Source organism: Mastigoproctus giganteus, chromosome 8 (genome assembly GCF_048544385.1).
Source record: "Mastigoproctus giganteus isolate SK-2022 chromosome 8, ASM4854438v1, whole genome shotgun sequence".
Taxonomy (NCBI): domain Eukaryota; kingdom Metazoa; phylum Arthropoda; class Arachnida; order Uropygi; family Thelyphonidae; genus Mastigoproctus; species Mastigoproctus giganteus.
The window spans coordinates 63,810,826-63,826,252 of NC_143582.1; the positions used below are offsets into that span (position 1 = coordinate 63,810,826).

A 15,427-nucleotide genomic window follows, 5' to 3' on the forward strand; every position below is an offset into this window, starting at 1 on the left:
TATTTGTAATGTGCTTGTGCCAAGGGAGATTAGAAGTCAGGGTAATCCCCAAAAGAGATATATCATTTTGCCTAGAAATCGGAGTGTCACTAAAGATAAGCACAGGAGCAGAAGAATCCTTTTTGCAAGATACAAGACAAGACTGAGTTTTAGAAGGGTTGAAATCAACTAAGTTGTCTTTGCCCCACTGGAGAATTACCTGAAGATCGGCATTTAAGGAATTGGTAGCAGATTTTCGAGAAGTTAAAGCTGATTGAGCAGGACAAGGTTTCTCAAAATGGAAAGTGGAATGCAATGTGCTATCATCGGCAAAATTATGGATAGGATTTCCAGTCAATGGAAGAAGGTCATTAATATACAAGAGGAAAAGAGTGGGGGAAAGAACTGAACCTTGGGGGACACCGGTATTAGTGGAGAAGTTAGAAGACAGAGAGCCATCTACCATCACCCTCAATGAGTGATCAGAGAGAAAACTGGATAACCAGTTACTAAAAACAGTTGACAAACCATAAGATGGAAGCTTGTTTAGAAGACCTCTATGCCAAACACGATTGAAAGCCTTTGAGATGTCAAGAGCAACTACTTGTGTTTCACCGAACCTTTCCATACAATTAGTCCATAAATGGGTAACATAAGCCAGAATATCACCAGTGGATCGACACTGACGGAATCCATACTGGCGATCGTTGATCAGACGGAAGGTTTCTAGGTAGTTTAAGAGTTGGCGGTTAATTGATTTCTCCTGCTCAATCAGCTTCAACTTCTCGAAAATCTGCTACCAATTCCTTAAATGCTGATCTTCAGGTAATTCTCCAGTGGGGCAAAGACAACTTTGTTGATTTCAACCCTTCTAAAACTCAGTCTTGTCTTATATCTCGCAAAAAGGATTCTTCTGCTCCTATGCTTATCTTTAGTGACACTCCGATTTCTAGGCAAAAGGATATATCTCTTTTGGGGATTACCCTGACTTCTAATCTCTCTTGGCACAAACACATTTAGAAAGAGTAGAAGTAATTGCAGTGGGACAATAATTGGATGGGAGTGATTTGTCACCCTTTTTAGGAACTGGCTGGATATGAGCAAATTTCCAAGCAGAAGGAAAAACACCTTTGGAATAAGAAAGTGAAAAAAGCGGCAAAGAATAGGAGTAAGTTCAGGAGCACAGGTTTTGAGAACAAGTGGAGAAATACCATTGGGACCTGGAGTTTTCTTAGCATCAAGATTCGTCAAAATCCTTCTGACATCCTTTTGACTAAAGACCACAGGAGGCATTGAATGGAGTGTGCTGGGAATTGTTTTACCAAGATCATTAATATACGAGTTGGAAGAAAAATGGGATGCTAGCAAGTCAGCTTTATCCTTGGCTGAAGTGACAACAGAACCATCTGGTTTGGACAGAGGTGGGAGCAGAGATGGGCAAAAGTTGCGGCCAATAGCTTTGGAAAGAGACCAGAATGCTCGGCTACCATTAGGGCAAGAAGCAAGTTTTCTATTCTTAGCCTGTTCAAACTCTAGTTTTGATTGATTAATAACTGCTTTACAATTTTTGCGAGCTTTGGTGTATGCAGAAAATGAAACTGGAGAATTAGAAACAAGCCAATTACGATATGCAACATTCTTCTCTTGAACAGCCTTAGCACATTTATTGGAAAACCAATGTTTAGATAAAGGACGAGATTTTAAAGTGGAATGTGGGATAAAGGATTCCATTCCTGCAAGAATAATTTCACTGACACGATCTGAGCAAACAGTGACATCAGAAGTTTTGAAACAGTAATCCGACCAAGGAAAAGAAGAGAAGAAGTCTCGCAGGTCATCACATTTTGCATTCTTGTAATGCCAAAGAACACAAGGTTGGGAATAACCATGAGATAAAGGTTCCATTGGAGAAGAGACAATCACCAAGTTGTGATCTGAAGTGCCTAAATTACCTCTTACTTCGACCGCATACTTAGAAGGGTTGTTTGTGAGAAAAAGATCAAGTGTAATTGGCTGTATGATTAGAATTGTCCGGTATTCTTGTAGGTAAATGAACAATCTGTGCAAGGTCATTAGTAATTGCAAAAGACTCAGCATCTCGACTAGCTGGGTCGGTGTGACTAGAAAACGGAAGCCATCTGGAGTTGTGAACATTAAAATCACCAAGGAAAATTACCTCACTGTTAGGAAAGTTGGACTGGAGAAAGTCAAGTTGCAAAGAGAGGAAGTCAAAGAGCTCCAAGTGATTAGTGGAGTTGGGAGAACAGTAGAGACAACAGATGAATTTGACACAATGAGGTAGAGAGATTTTAAGCCAGGAAGATCAAAAAGAAAGAGAAGATTCCAAATTACAATTCTGTGACAGGGAATATCGGAATGGACATATGCACAAGTACCACCTTTGGGGCGAAAGGAATCATACAGCGAATAATTTGGGCATCTGAGATGAGCAGTAGTTGAATCAACCGATAACTGAGATTCTGTTAGAAAAAGTACATGGGGTTTGGCAGACTGCAAGAAGGTTTTTACTCGCATTTAAAATTTATACGTTATCGTTACTTCTTTTATTGATAAGCTTTATATTATATATCTGGACATGGTGGCCTAACTACTTAGGTCACTGAAAGGAGAAATTTTTATATATTACCTGGTCTTGGCGCATTATAGCCTTAGATGCTAATGCGCCAATAAAATTCAAATCAAATCAAGCAGACTGCAAGTGCAAATGGACATCGTTGAGATTAGAATTGAGACCACGTATATTTGTGAAATGAATTAGGAAGTGCTTGGGAGGTTTAGATCTTTTCCCAGATAAGCTTGCTCTATTAGTTTGACAATTCATTGTGTATTCAATTGTAAGAAAAAGTGGGTGGGACATGCTGTATGAAGTAATGAAATTTTTGGATATGGCGTACACATGGTAAGAATATACCCAGATCCTTGACATAACGTGGCCTCGACAATGCTCCCCACATACACACTACTCGGACTCCCTCCAGTCACTATCTGGCAGAATAGAGGTAGCAAGATTATACACTAGCTGATCCGGAAGCCTCCTGGAGAGCTACCAATAGGTTCGGTCCGGTGTACTAATTAGCGGCTGGCTTGCGAACACCGTTTTAGAGCTGTGCCCTCGAAATGTAAGGAATATTGGATCTCACCACGATGTTCATCATAACCTCAAAAGTCATCAATCATACTGCATGATGGAAGAGATGGGGAAGGGTTGACCGGAACTTAGCTCTAGGGACTAAACATGGGTTTCCACCACTTCAAGCCTCCAATAAGCAAAGTGTGGTATTGCATCGGTTGATGAGAGTCATCTACCACCTAGTACTGCCTGGTTACATAGAGGGGCGGCGTTCCTCTATGTGGTATGGGTGCCACACCTCGACCCCTGCTTACGTTGGTTCACACCTGGGTGGTCACCCGCCATGTACTTGTGCATGGAGGTTATACCCAGGATTACTACAGTCCCACCATCGTGAAGGTGCAAGCAGAGGATTTGGCTGTCACAGGCTGTCCGGACTTCGCCGAAATTGGGTCCACTTGACTTGAGTGTCACCTGAATATCAGTTCCATCAGCGGGTTAGACTCTCAGGTAGCAAGTACAACTTGTCTGGCATATCTGAGAGAATGTCTGTGACAACCTCAAGGACCAAAGTGTGGTCTGTTTTACTCCAAAAAGAGACCACAGTCTCTGGGAAGCCACTAAAATTATGAATTTTTATAAGAATTCATGTAGAATTCACCCAAGTTTTTTAGTGTGTTTGATTCTGTGTGCCCAGTGACCTAGTCAAAGGCTAAATATGAGAGGGGTGTAAGGTTCACAGCAAAGAATATCCATTTTGTAAATGTAAATTAGAATTAATGAAGCCACCAGAAAGAGATTTGCTGAGAAAAATGGCAATGAATGTATTCCTCCAAAAGTCTACCCTTATTTGTATGACATCTGTAGCCCTTATTTGTATGACATATTTTTCATATGTATACACTAAGTTAGCTTTGCATTTTGAAAAAGCAATATGTGGCCATGGAACCTGGATCACTGTTCAGCATCCTGAAGGTGGTGGTATTATGGTTGGCATGCCCTGGATCCTGTAATCACCATTGATCGATGGCTTAATGGGAATGCCTACCTTTCTATTGTCACCGACCAAGCACATCCCTTTGTGATGACAGTGTATCAGTACAATGTGAGTGTCTATCAACAAGACAACACGTGATGCCACAAGACCAGAAGGTTTCCAGACGGGTTTCAGGAATGAATTTGGATGCCAGACATCTACAGGATAATAAAATAATTTTTCCATTTTTTTATTAAAAAAAATAAGTGCTTTTTATTTCTCATTAAAGTGCTTTCCATTACATAATGGAAACCATTTGGAATGAAATATAATGAATGATATTTTGGGTATTACATAATGCCCAATAAATCATTCATTTTATCAGTACTTTGTTTTTTCTGGTTCTGAAAAAATGAGGTTGCAGTTGCCTCTCTGGTATATCAAATACAAACGGTATCTGTTATCAAATGCAAGAAGTATTATTTGCAGTGAAGGGATTAAAATCTTCCACATTATTCCCAGTTTTACCCATTTAAATTCTAGAAAATTTAGTCTTTGTAATGTGAACAGACTCTTAGTGTAGATTACTGGGGGGGAAAAAAAGTCGAGGCCACTGCTGCTTACTTAAAGGATTGATTTTCTTTGTTCTCCAGTCCTTAATATTAGTCATATAGTGCAAGGAAATCCTAGCCTTTTTCTTCAGTAGTAAAAAAAAAAACAATAAAACAAAATAAACTGACTACTTGACTCCTCCTCATGTTGGTGTCATTCAACGGTCCAGCTGACTTTTGAGTGATACCTTTGACTTTCTCCAATCTCAACCACCCATCATGTAGGTAACCTTTCCAATAATTAATAACCCCCTAGCTAAAAGGATACTTTCTGCAATTCTGTCTGAACCTCTTTCCTTATAATTTGAATTTATGGCTTATAGTTGTGGACTCCTCATTTCACCGTCATTTGTCTTTCATTTTACTTTCACCTCTCAGAGCCTTTTACCTTAATCAAGTCTCCTTTAAGATGCCTAGTTCCAAGATCTGTAGCCCTTATAGTTCTAATTACGCTGGTTTATTTATTTTTAATTTAGATGAGTTTTTGTAGATTACTACTTAATATATGTAAAACCGTTGTTTCGTTCGAATCTTTCAGCCATTGTTTTCGTATAGAGAGTGATAGGGAATTCAAATTTTTAATTGTGGTAACTACGTAGCTCTAACGTAAAATTATATAGCATAATACGCATCACTGCATTTAGGATTCTATTAGATAGTATAGTATTGACAGTTAATTAATTAAATTTATTGATCTTATTAATTTAAAATATCATGCCCCAGACTAGAGCAGCAAAGCAACGGGCACAAAGTGGCAGGAGTGCTGTGACTTGGGGGAGAACTGAGGGGGGGCGAATCTCCAACGCATCACAGCCTAAAAAACTGTGCAACTTGTGAAATGTTTGCCGAACTCTCTGGAACAGAACATGATCTAGCCAAGGAGGATGTCTTTGTGTGTGCCAGGTGCAGAGAGTGTCTAGAAATTAGGTGCCAACTCAGCATTCTGATGGGCATCTATGAGAGCTTGAGGTGCAGGGTAGATACCCTTGAAGAAATTATGAGGGTCCCTTCAAGCTCTCAGCTGCTTAACTCAATGCCAGAGCTGACTATTGTGCATCAGGCAACACAGCAGCAATCTTCAGGGCAGAATGCGCTGGTCCCACAGGAGTTAGTATATTACCCATCTCCCTGACTCTATTGTCAGGGAGACAGGTAATATACTGTGTAAAAACGATAGGTGGAATAGGACATATTTAGGGTATATCTGCCAGGGGCAAAAGTTAATGTTGTGAAGCAGATATCATCTTTAAAGGTCACAAAGGGTGATATTGTTGTTGTTGTTGGCACTAATGAAGTGCCAACTTCATTAGTGATATTGATGTTGGCACTAATGAAGAGTAGGAGATCTGCAGATTTACTTAACAAGTACAGGTCAATGTTGAAAAAAAAGTCGTGAGTTAGGGTTAAATTTGAAAGTATCTGCAATTCTACCCAGACATGATAGGAGGGAGTACATGATTGAGAGCCTTGTCAACCAGTTTGGCACACCAGGGTCTGTGCTTGTTAACAGAAGAGATTGCTTCTACAAGGATGGGATACACTTAAATAGAAAGAAGGGTTCAAGAATATTTGCTGATGCTATCATGGCAGTGTTAGGTGGGTCGGAAAACTGCTAGCTTGGGGAGATTCACAAACTAAAAGGTTAAATAGCCACAGGCAGCGGTGAAGGTAATTCTTGCACTACTTCTATTAGAATAAGCAATGGCCTAGAACGAGGAGTGCTGGGGGTTTCAGAGCCTGTTGGCAGTCATCGTGAAACAGGTGGGTATATGTGATGTGTTAGGCTAACTAAGAATAATAATAATAGTGCATGTATACTTGCATGGATACTAATGCTAGAAGTGTAGTAAAAAATTTGATGAATTTGAAATGTTGGTCAAGAAATAAAAAGCAGATATTTGCCTATGTCACACCAAACTGACTTGACACTGCACTGCCCAGTGATGTCAACTGGCTGTACCTCCTTGGATTTTGTGTTTCTTAACTAATAGTATAACCCCTCCTCCCTTCCTATTCTGTCTGTCCTTCCTGTACACATTGTACTCCCCAAATTCCAGTTCTGCATTCCTTATATCTGTGTGACACCACATCTCTGATATCCCAACAATATCAGCCTTTGATGTTTTGACCAACATCTCAAATTCATCAAATTTATTTACAAAACGCCTAGCATTGGTGTACACGCAAGTATACATGCACCTGTTCCTATTCTTTGCTACCCTAACACAACCCATGTGTTTACTTGTACTGCAATGACTCCCAGCAGTCTCTGAAATATCCTGCATCTTGTTTTTCAGGCTTCTGCTCATTCCAATAGAAGCAGTGCAAGAATCTCTTTCACCTCTGCCAGTGGCTACTATTAATCTATTCGTCTTTGTTCCCCCCCCAAGCTAGCAGTTTACCGACCCACCTAACACTGCCTCGATAGCATCGGCAAATATTCTTGCACCCTTTCTATTTGAGTGTATCACATCCCCGTAGAAGCAGTCTCTCCAGGGCCGAATTGATCGACAAGGCTCTCATCATATACTCCCTCCTATCATGTCTGGGCAGAATTGCAGACACTTTCAAATTGAACCCTAATTCACGGCTTTTTTTTCAACATTGACTTGTACTTGTTTAGTAATTTGCCAGTCTCCTACTCTTACTATCATTAGTGCCAATGTGTACAACAATATTGCCTTTTGTGCCGTTAAAAGATGATATCTGCTCTACGTCATCAACCTTTGCCCCTGGCAGACATACCAGAGATGTGCAAATGTGTCCCCAGGTTCACAAAGGGGGATTGAAGGGTGACACGAGTAATTACAGACCAGTTAGTTTAACTTCTGTTCCAGCTAAAATAATGGAGTCACTGGTTAAAGATGCATTGCAGGATCATCTAGACAAGACTGCAGCAATAATTCAGACACAGCATGGGTTTGTTAAGGGAAAGTCTTGTCTGACAAATTTGATTGGATACTATGATGTGGTTACAAAGGAACTGGATGCAAAAAATAATAATTTTGATATCATATACTTGGCTTTCAGGAAAGCTTTTGACACTGTTGCGCATGGAAGACTACTGCACAAATTGGAGCAGAATGGTATTAAGGGTAAGTTGCTACAATGGATAAAAGGGTGGCTGAGTGGGAGAAGACAGAGAGTGGTAATCAATGGACACTGCTGTTCATGGACTAATAGTATTAGTGGAGTCCTACAGGGTTCGGTGTGGGGCTGTTGTTATGTATTTTTATAAATGATATTGATGAAGGTATATCAGGCTTAGTGTCTAAGTTTGCAGATGTTACAAAGGTTGGTAGGGTTGTTAATGACAGTAATGGCATTTGCTACTGCAACAGGATCTAGAAAATTTGGGCAGATGGGCTGAGAAGTAAGTGAAGTTTAACGTTGACAAATGCAAATTACTGCATATGGGTAGAAGTAACCCCCCAGAGGAAAGTACCAACTGTGTGGTACTACACTTAGGGTGGTAGAAAATGAAAAAGGATCTGGGAGTAATTGTGCAGTCAGATATGAAGTTTTCTGAGCAGTGGACAGGCTGCAAGAGTAGGTTATCGGGTTTTGTCAATGATATACAGCAATTTTGCTAGCAGAGAAAAGGAGATGATTGTCCCTTTGTATGAGGCAATGGTCAGGCCACGCCTTGAGTACTCTGTACAGGTCTGACTTTTCTGACCATCTGTGAAGTCTGTCTAAATTGTCCTGAAGAAGTTCTGTTTGGCAGTGATCATTAACTACCCTAATTTTGACATTGTCCTTTAACCCTTTATCAGTGTCATTTAAGAAAATCAAAAAAGCAAAAGTGTTCCCATTACTAACTCTTGGGAAACTCCACTTCATATGTTAGCTCAATCTGAAGTATAACCATTAATGACAACTCTCTGCCTTCTGCTTTGCAGATGTATACAGTCCATCTAAGGATTTTCTCCGTGATTTCAATATGTTCTAGCTTTAACACATGAAAACAGTATGTAAAGTAGTATCCTATATTTTGCATTTGCATAGGTTTTGACAGGTATATTGCATGTTAACCCATAAGCATTTGACCTGGATAAAATTTAAGCGATATCATGCTGTTCATCACTTCATCTACACACTGAAACTCTTCCTTTCAACAAAAATGTTTTCTTTGATTCCCCATTTAAAATTCCATATATCTCTGTTAGGTATATGAAAACAGGAAAAATGTTGGTTAAAGTATGAAATGCCGCTAAGCCTTCTTAGTTTATTCCTGTTTGTAGTTCTCTTGCGAAGCATGGTTCTGAAAGAGCTAGTTCATTTACTGGATTTTTGAAGCATCTGTGGTTGCACACTAACTCCTCTGAATTAGCTGCTGCCAGCACATGGTAGCTGTAACTCATTTGATAATCTGTGGTGTCTGTGTGTGCTAACGTATTTAGATCAGAATAGAAAAGAACTACACTATAATAGTTTCATGTTCCTCATAATGAAATATTCTCCATGGGAGAGGTGTGGATATCAATATACATACATTATATATAATACTTTTTGTCTTCAGTGTGTATTGCATCTACTAACAAAATTTCAAGGAAATCCATTTATTGGTAGCCTCATCATAAATTTCAAAAACTGGTGTCAAGCAGAAAATATATTTCTTGCTGGTTAAAAAAAATAAATTTGTTTGTTACACGTATTTTATCTTGTAAAAAATGAAACAAAAATTCTTTATTAGCAGGAATGTTATGAACTTCCGAAAAGCAGTGAGTAATCTTTACCTCTATTGTTATTTTGCGTGCAAGAGAAGAAAGTTGTGTGCTGCTCATAGTGGGCTGTAATGCTCCTAAAAACCAAACAAACAACAACAAGGAAAAATTCCTATTAGTTATTATGTAAACATAAGTATCAAATGCTGCTATCTGTTAGGAAGTTTGCTTTTTTTTGTTACTGTGACAACTTTACTGTATGAAAAGGGTATTTGTTCACACCATGATTACTCTTGAGATGGTCCCTATATACTGTGCATTAGCTATTAGGTGACTCCCTGTGAAAATACTGTAGTTCTCAGTTATCCAGGTCACAAGTTGCTAAACCACCTATAGAATAGGAAAAACATTTTCCATTCCCATGGACATGTATTATTAGTAACAGATCACATTCTGGACAAATAAAACTTTACTTTCGTTGATTTTTATTACACAGTGTTTTTTTTTTTTTTTTTTTTTTTTCTATAACTGTGTAATGCTAAAACTGCTTAGATTTATAGCTTCTACTGAACATGATTACTTCTGTCTGTGTGTATGAAACATCACCATTTTGTCATTTAACTTTTGCTGTTTTTGTAACTAGGAGTATGTTTATGGTGTTGGACCTAGTAAGACAGGTAAATATAACATTAGCAAAAAGAGAAGAAATTGATGAACAAACAGGTGGAACATCCATTGGCAGCTATTTTATAAACTTCTAAAAACTGGCATCAAACTGAAATCTTAGAAGCAAAAGAGGAAAAGCACATGCCGTTCATAACGAATTGTGTTTGTTGAAACTTAGATGGCCACGAGCTTTTTTATGTATTTGACTTAATAACAAAACTTCAATGAAACTAATCTGTTGAAAGCTGTTATAAACTTGCAAAAGCCTGGAGAACTTTTGAATTATCAAATCACAAAAGGAAAGAATGAAATTGAATAAATACAATTAAAAAAATATAAAATAACTACTGCAGTTATTAATAAGGAATTTGGTTTTTGCTAACTAGTAAAAAAAAAACTAGACTATTACTAATCAAGAAGAGGAGGAGGGAAGTAATTCAGGAATTTTCATGAGTGCTGCCACACTCTTGAGCTTCTTTTTGTTTCTCTTTTCTGAGTTTTTTTGGCTCAGCTATTCATGTAAGAATCATCATAGATGTGACTACTTTAAGATCAATAATATAACTTTTAATATTGTATCTTTAAATTTCAGTGTTTATTTTTTAAGTAGAACAGTTTAATTATTGAAACCTTTTTGTGTATTAATTGCGTGTGCATGCACACACTCCTGCTGACTTTTAGAAATGGGAAAATTTTTGATATAGATTGACTTTTAGTTGACGGAAATTGAAAAGTCTGAAATTTTTGCAACAAGCATACATTAAAAAGAATTGCAATATGTGCTTGAGTGCAAGTTAGGCCTGGTTGCATTAATTAAACCAATATAGAAAGTTAGAAACAATCATAACTATAGATAATTTAATTTATGCTACTTGTCTGTAGTATTTAAGGTTGATGAAATTAAATCTGGCAGAAAATTGATTAATATCATTACAGCATATCCAAACACTAATGGTGGACATATGTGCACTACTTCTCTTTAAAAAAGATGTTTTTGAAAATTGGGGCTTGTAAGTTTTTTTTTTTATATACAAATTTTGTATGAAAACCCCAACTATGAGAGGTATTAGAACCTATAGTACTTAGTACCGTGCATGGGTTGGAGGTTGAGAAGACAAAAGATATTTGTTGACATTAGACTTGAACTTCTGTAGACTGTAATTTTCAGGACATATGTATGAAGGAAGGTTGTTCCAGAAAACTGCAGTTGAATGAATAAATGAGGAAGAAGAAGAGTTGGTTCTGTGAGTTTGAAGTTGGACAGTGAAATGTTTTTGAATGTTAAAAGAAACAAAACAAAATTTTATGACTCTTACAATATATGAGGATTATCCCAAAAGTAATGCACAAAAGTGGCTGATTTAAAATGAATTTATTTTATAACATAATTTACATTAAAAACCTTCAATTCAGTCTCCTTCATTCCTTAACTAATGTTTACCAACATTCAGGTAATTTTTAAATGCTATTTAACTGTCTGTGGCTGTACCCAGTGCTTGTAAAGACAGAAATATTTGTTAAGGCAATAGTTCCTTTACCTTGGGGAATATATCGTAATCACAAGAATTCATATCAGAACTGTAAGGGAGGCGAAAATAAGTTCTTTACATCATACAGACTGTATGATGTAAAGCCTTTAATGGAGCGGCGCCTCCGTAGCCAGGTGGGAAGGAGCAGCAGTGCGTAGCACATGCTTCTTGATTAGACCGGGGTTCGAGCCCGTCACCACCAAATACGGAGTATGCGGAAAGGTCAAGGAATGACCACCGCATATCCCGGAGCAATATGGCCTTAGTTGCTAATGCTCCTAAAAACCAAATAACAACAACCTTTAATGGAGTATGATTGCACCAGCTTCTAACATCTGTGGCTGCTTTTGATGAATTTCAGGCATAAATTTTTAAGGAAGAAATGTTGCATAATTGCTTCCACTTAGTGATCCCCTAAGTTTCTCATGATCAGCAACAATAATGCCCTCATAATCATAGGCCATAAAGACCATTTGTTTCACCTCTGATTGTTGCTGGCAACATTTTAGAGAAATGTGGTGAAGATGGGTGCTTCCACTGAGCGGACTGTGACTTCACTTCAGACAAAGTCATGTATCCATGTCTCACCAGTGGAACAATGCATTTTAAAAACTTTTCACCTTATTGTTGGTAATGTGCGAGTGCATTATAATTTCTTTATGCCCCATTATATCAGGGCAAATGTGGGGCACGTCGAGCAGCGACCTTTTGTTTTTGTAACACATCAGTTAAAATATCGTGAGTAGATGATTTTAGTATTCCAGATCTGTTGGCTATTTATTCACAGGTTGTATATTTGTCTTCCTCCTGAATACTGCATAATAATGACTGCCAATGTGTTGTACATAGATGTTCATGGTCTACCTAAGCGTTGGTTGTCTTTGACACTAGTCTGATCTTGATGAAACATTTGAGACTAATGTTAAGTTGTGCTATGATCCAATTGATCCATCACACACTTTCTGCAACAATTTAGAAATTTGTGTTGGTGTTTGACCATGTGAAGTTTCAATTTTGATAAATGATATTTGACCTGAACCTAGTCTGATCTGATCTGAAGTGATATTACCATCCATCAAAAGACTTCACACAAATGTTCATTGCAGAAACTGTTTCAAGCACATAATGTTGAGATTAAACTTTAAATTACTATAATGATAAATGTCAGTCTTGCAGGGATAATATTCATATTATACATTCTCTCTCTCTCTGAATGGGTAAATCTGGCTAGCACATTTTGCATATAAATTGACTGCTCTTAAAACATTGTTATTGTTAATGAAACTATTTGCAAGCACAAAAGCAATGACCTATGAGATGATGGTCAGTAATTTGAAAGACAATAAGAATGCTTTGGGGGGATGATATCTCCCCCACATGTGCCGTAGTATATAATGTCCAATACATGCAGAGCAAATAATACTTTCAGAAAACAAGTCAGTCCAAACAAGCTGAATTTTTGCAAAAATTTGAATTAGAGAATTAACCTTCATAAGTGGACAATTCACAGAAACCTGTTGTATTACTGCTGACCAAATAAGAGAAAGTGAAATTGTGTAGTATTAGTAGTGGCATATGATGCAAGAAACAACAAGCTTATAAAGCATCAGCAAAACACACACACACACACACACACACACACACACACACACACACACTGATTAGATTGGGGTTCGAGCCCATGACCACCGCATATCCCGGAGCAATATGGCCTTAGTTGCTAATGCTCCTAAATAAGAAACAACACACACACACACACTGCTCTTCCTATGTCGCCTGTTCATTCCCTCCAATAATTTGTGTAGTGCTTCTTTGAATTTATTCAGACTACCCTCTTCCACAACATCCGATGGAAGTTCCTTCCAACAATCAATCACCTGCTGACTGAAGGAAAAATGGCCACATCTGTTCTCCAACCATCCTTCCTTAATTTAAATTTATGCTTTGTGTGTAGTCGTCTGAGCAAGAGGAAGAATGCCATGAGCTTTGAGCTTGATCAATCCATTCAAAGGCTTAAACACTACAATCAGCTCACATCACAGGTGCTTGCAATTTGCAAACTAAAGCCTTTCTTGGTAAGATTACCCTTTTGTTCCCTTCACCAGTCTCATTTCCATTTCCATTCCAGCAGTTCTATATTCTTCCTAAAATCAGACCTGTATGCAGTACTCAAGATGTGGCCTAACCTTATATAATGGGATAATCACCTCCTTATATATGCTAACAAAGTTCCTACATGTCATTAACAAAACCCAATGAGCCTGTGGTAGCCTGTCTGCATTTATCAGGAACCATCATATATGATTACACAATTATTCCCAGATCTTTTTTTCAATTTGTGCTACCTATATGTAATACTTTGCATTTGTCAATGTTGAACTTCAACTGCAATTTCTCAGCATATCTGCCTGCAGGCTTAGACAATAAGTCTCCTATACCTTCATCAGTGTCATTAATAAATGTAGAAAACATAATTGGGCCTGGCACTGAAACCTGGGTTATTAATGTATACTTAAGAGCAGTTAGATAGTATGAATCAGAGCTCTAATGCTCAATATGTTCTACGTTGATAATAATATTAGTAAATTAATAAGAGGAGTTTACCTCAATATAGTACGTGGAACACTTCCGTATAATACCCTCCAGAAATTAAAACGGAAAAAACGAAAAAATCGACAACTTACCGGTCCATTAAAGTAAAATATAAATAATTAAAGTAAAATATAAATAATTAAATAGTCAATTTAACACAATTCAAAATCAATTCAAAACAATTAAAATTCAAATTAACGCAATTAAAAGAATCTAACGAAAATATTCAAAACGATCTTCCCTCCTGAAGCTGACAATGCTTTTCGACCGACTGTCGTGATCACAGGAATGAAAATCACCGAATCAGGCTAAACCTGCAACTTAAATAGTGATTATGTGTCTTCGCGCATGCGCGTAAAGGTCCATGCATCGGAGATCAAATATGGCCGCCGAACATTAACAGAATTCTCGTGTAATTTAATTTCAATGGTTTCTGCAATTAATAGTCGCGTATAATTACGCGACTATTAATTGCAGGTTACAAATCTTTCCTCGTGTACACTATCGCAGGACCAGATTTCACTTTTATCCAAAGGATTAAATTATAATTTACTACCTCGAAAGCTGCAAAAAAAAAAAAAAAAAAAAAAAAAACAAACAATGCGTAATTGATATTGAATTTGGACTTCGTAGTGTTCCACAAAAAGATGTATTTATTCAACAAGTTAACCAAGTAATGAATAACATAAAAGAAACGCGACTTCCTAAATTGAATACACATGACAGTTCAGCTTTACGAGAACTTCGAGAAAATAAGGACATTATTATACAGAGGGCAGATAAAGGAGACACAGTGGTAATACTAGATAAACATGATTATATTAATAAGTTAGATAGTATGAATCAGAGCTGTAATACTCAATATGTTCTACGTTGATAATAATATAAGTAAATTAATAAGAGGAGTTTACCTCAATATAGTACGTGGAACACTTCCGTATGATACCCTCCAGAAATTAAAACGAAAAAATCGACAACTTACCGGTACATTAAAGTAAAATATAAATAATTAAATAATCGATTTAACACAATTCAAAACAATTAAAATTCAAATTAACGCAATTAAAAGAATCTAACGAAAATATTCAAAACGATTTTCCTTCCTGAAGCTGACAATGCTTTTCGACCGACTGTCGTGATCACAGGAATGAAAATTACCGAATCAGGCTAAACCTGCAACTTAAATAGTGATTATGTCTTCGCGCATGCGCGTAAAGGTCCACGCATCGGAGATCAAATATGGCCGCCGAACATTAACAGAATTCTCGTGTAATTTAATTTCAACGGTTTCTGCAATTAATAGTCGCGTATAATTA

The 15,427-nt window shown here is 37.4% G+C and overlaps 1 protein-coding gene across 5 annotated transcripts in view; it reads left to right on the top strand.

Annotated features, from left to right (window-relative positions):
- Positions 1-15,427, top strand: part of Rel (nuclear factor NF-kappa-B family member relish) — a 462,299-nt gene that overhangs the window by 379,414 nt on the left and 67,458 nt on the right. The gene's annotated exons all lie outside the window — the stretch shown is intronic.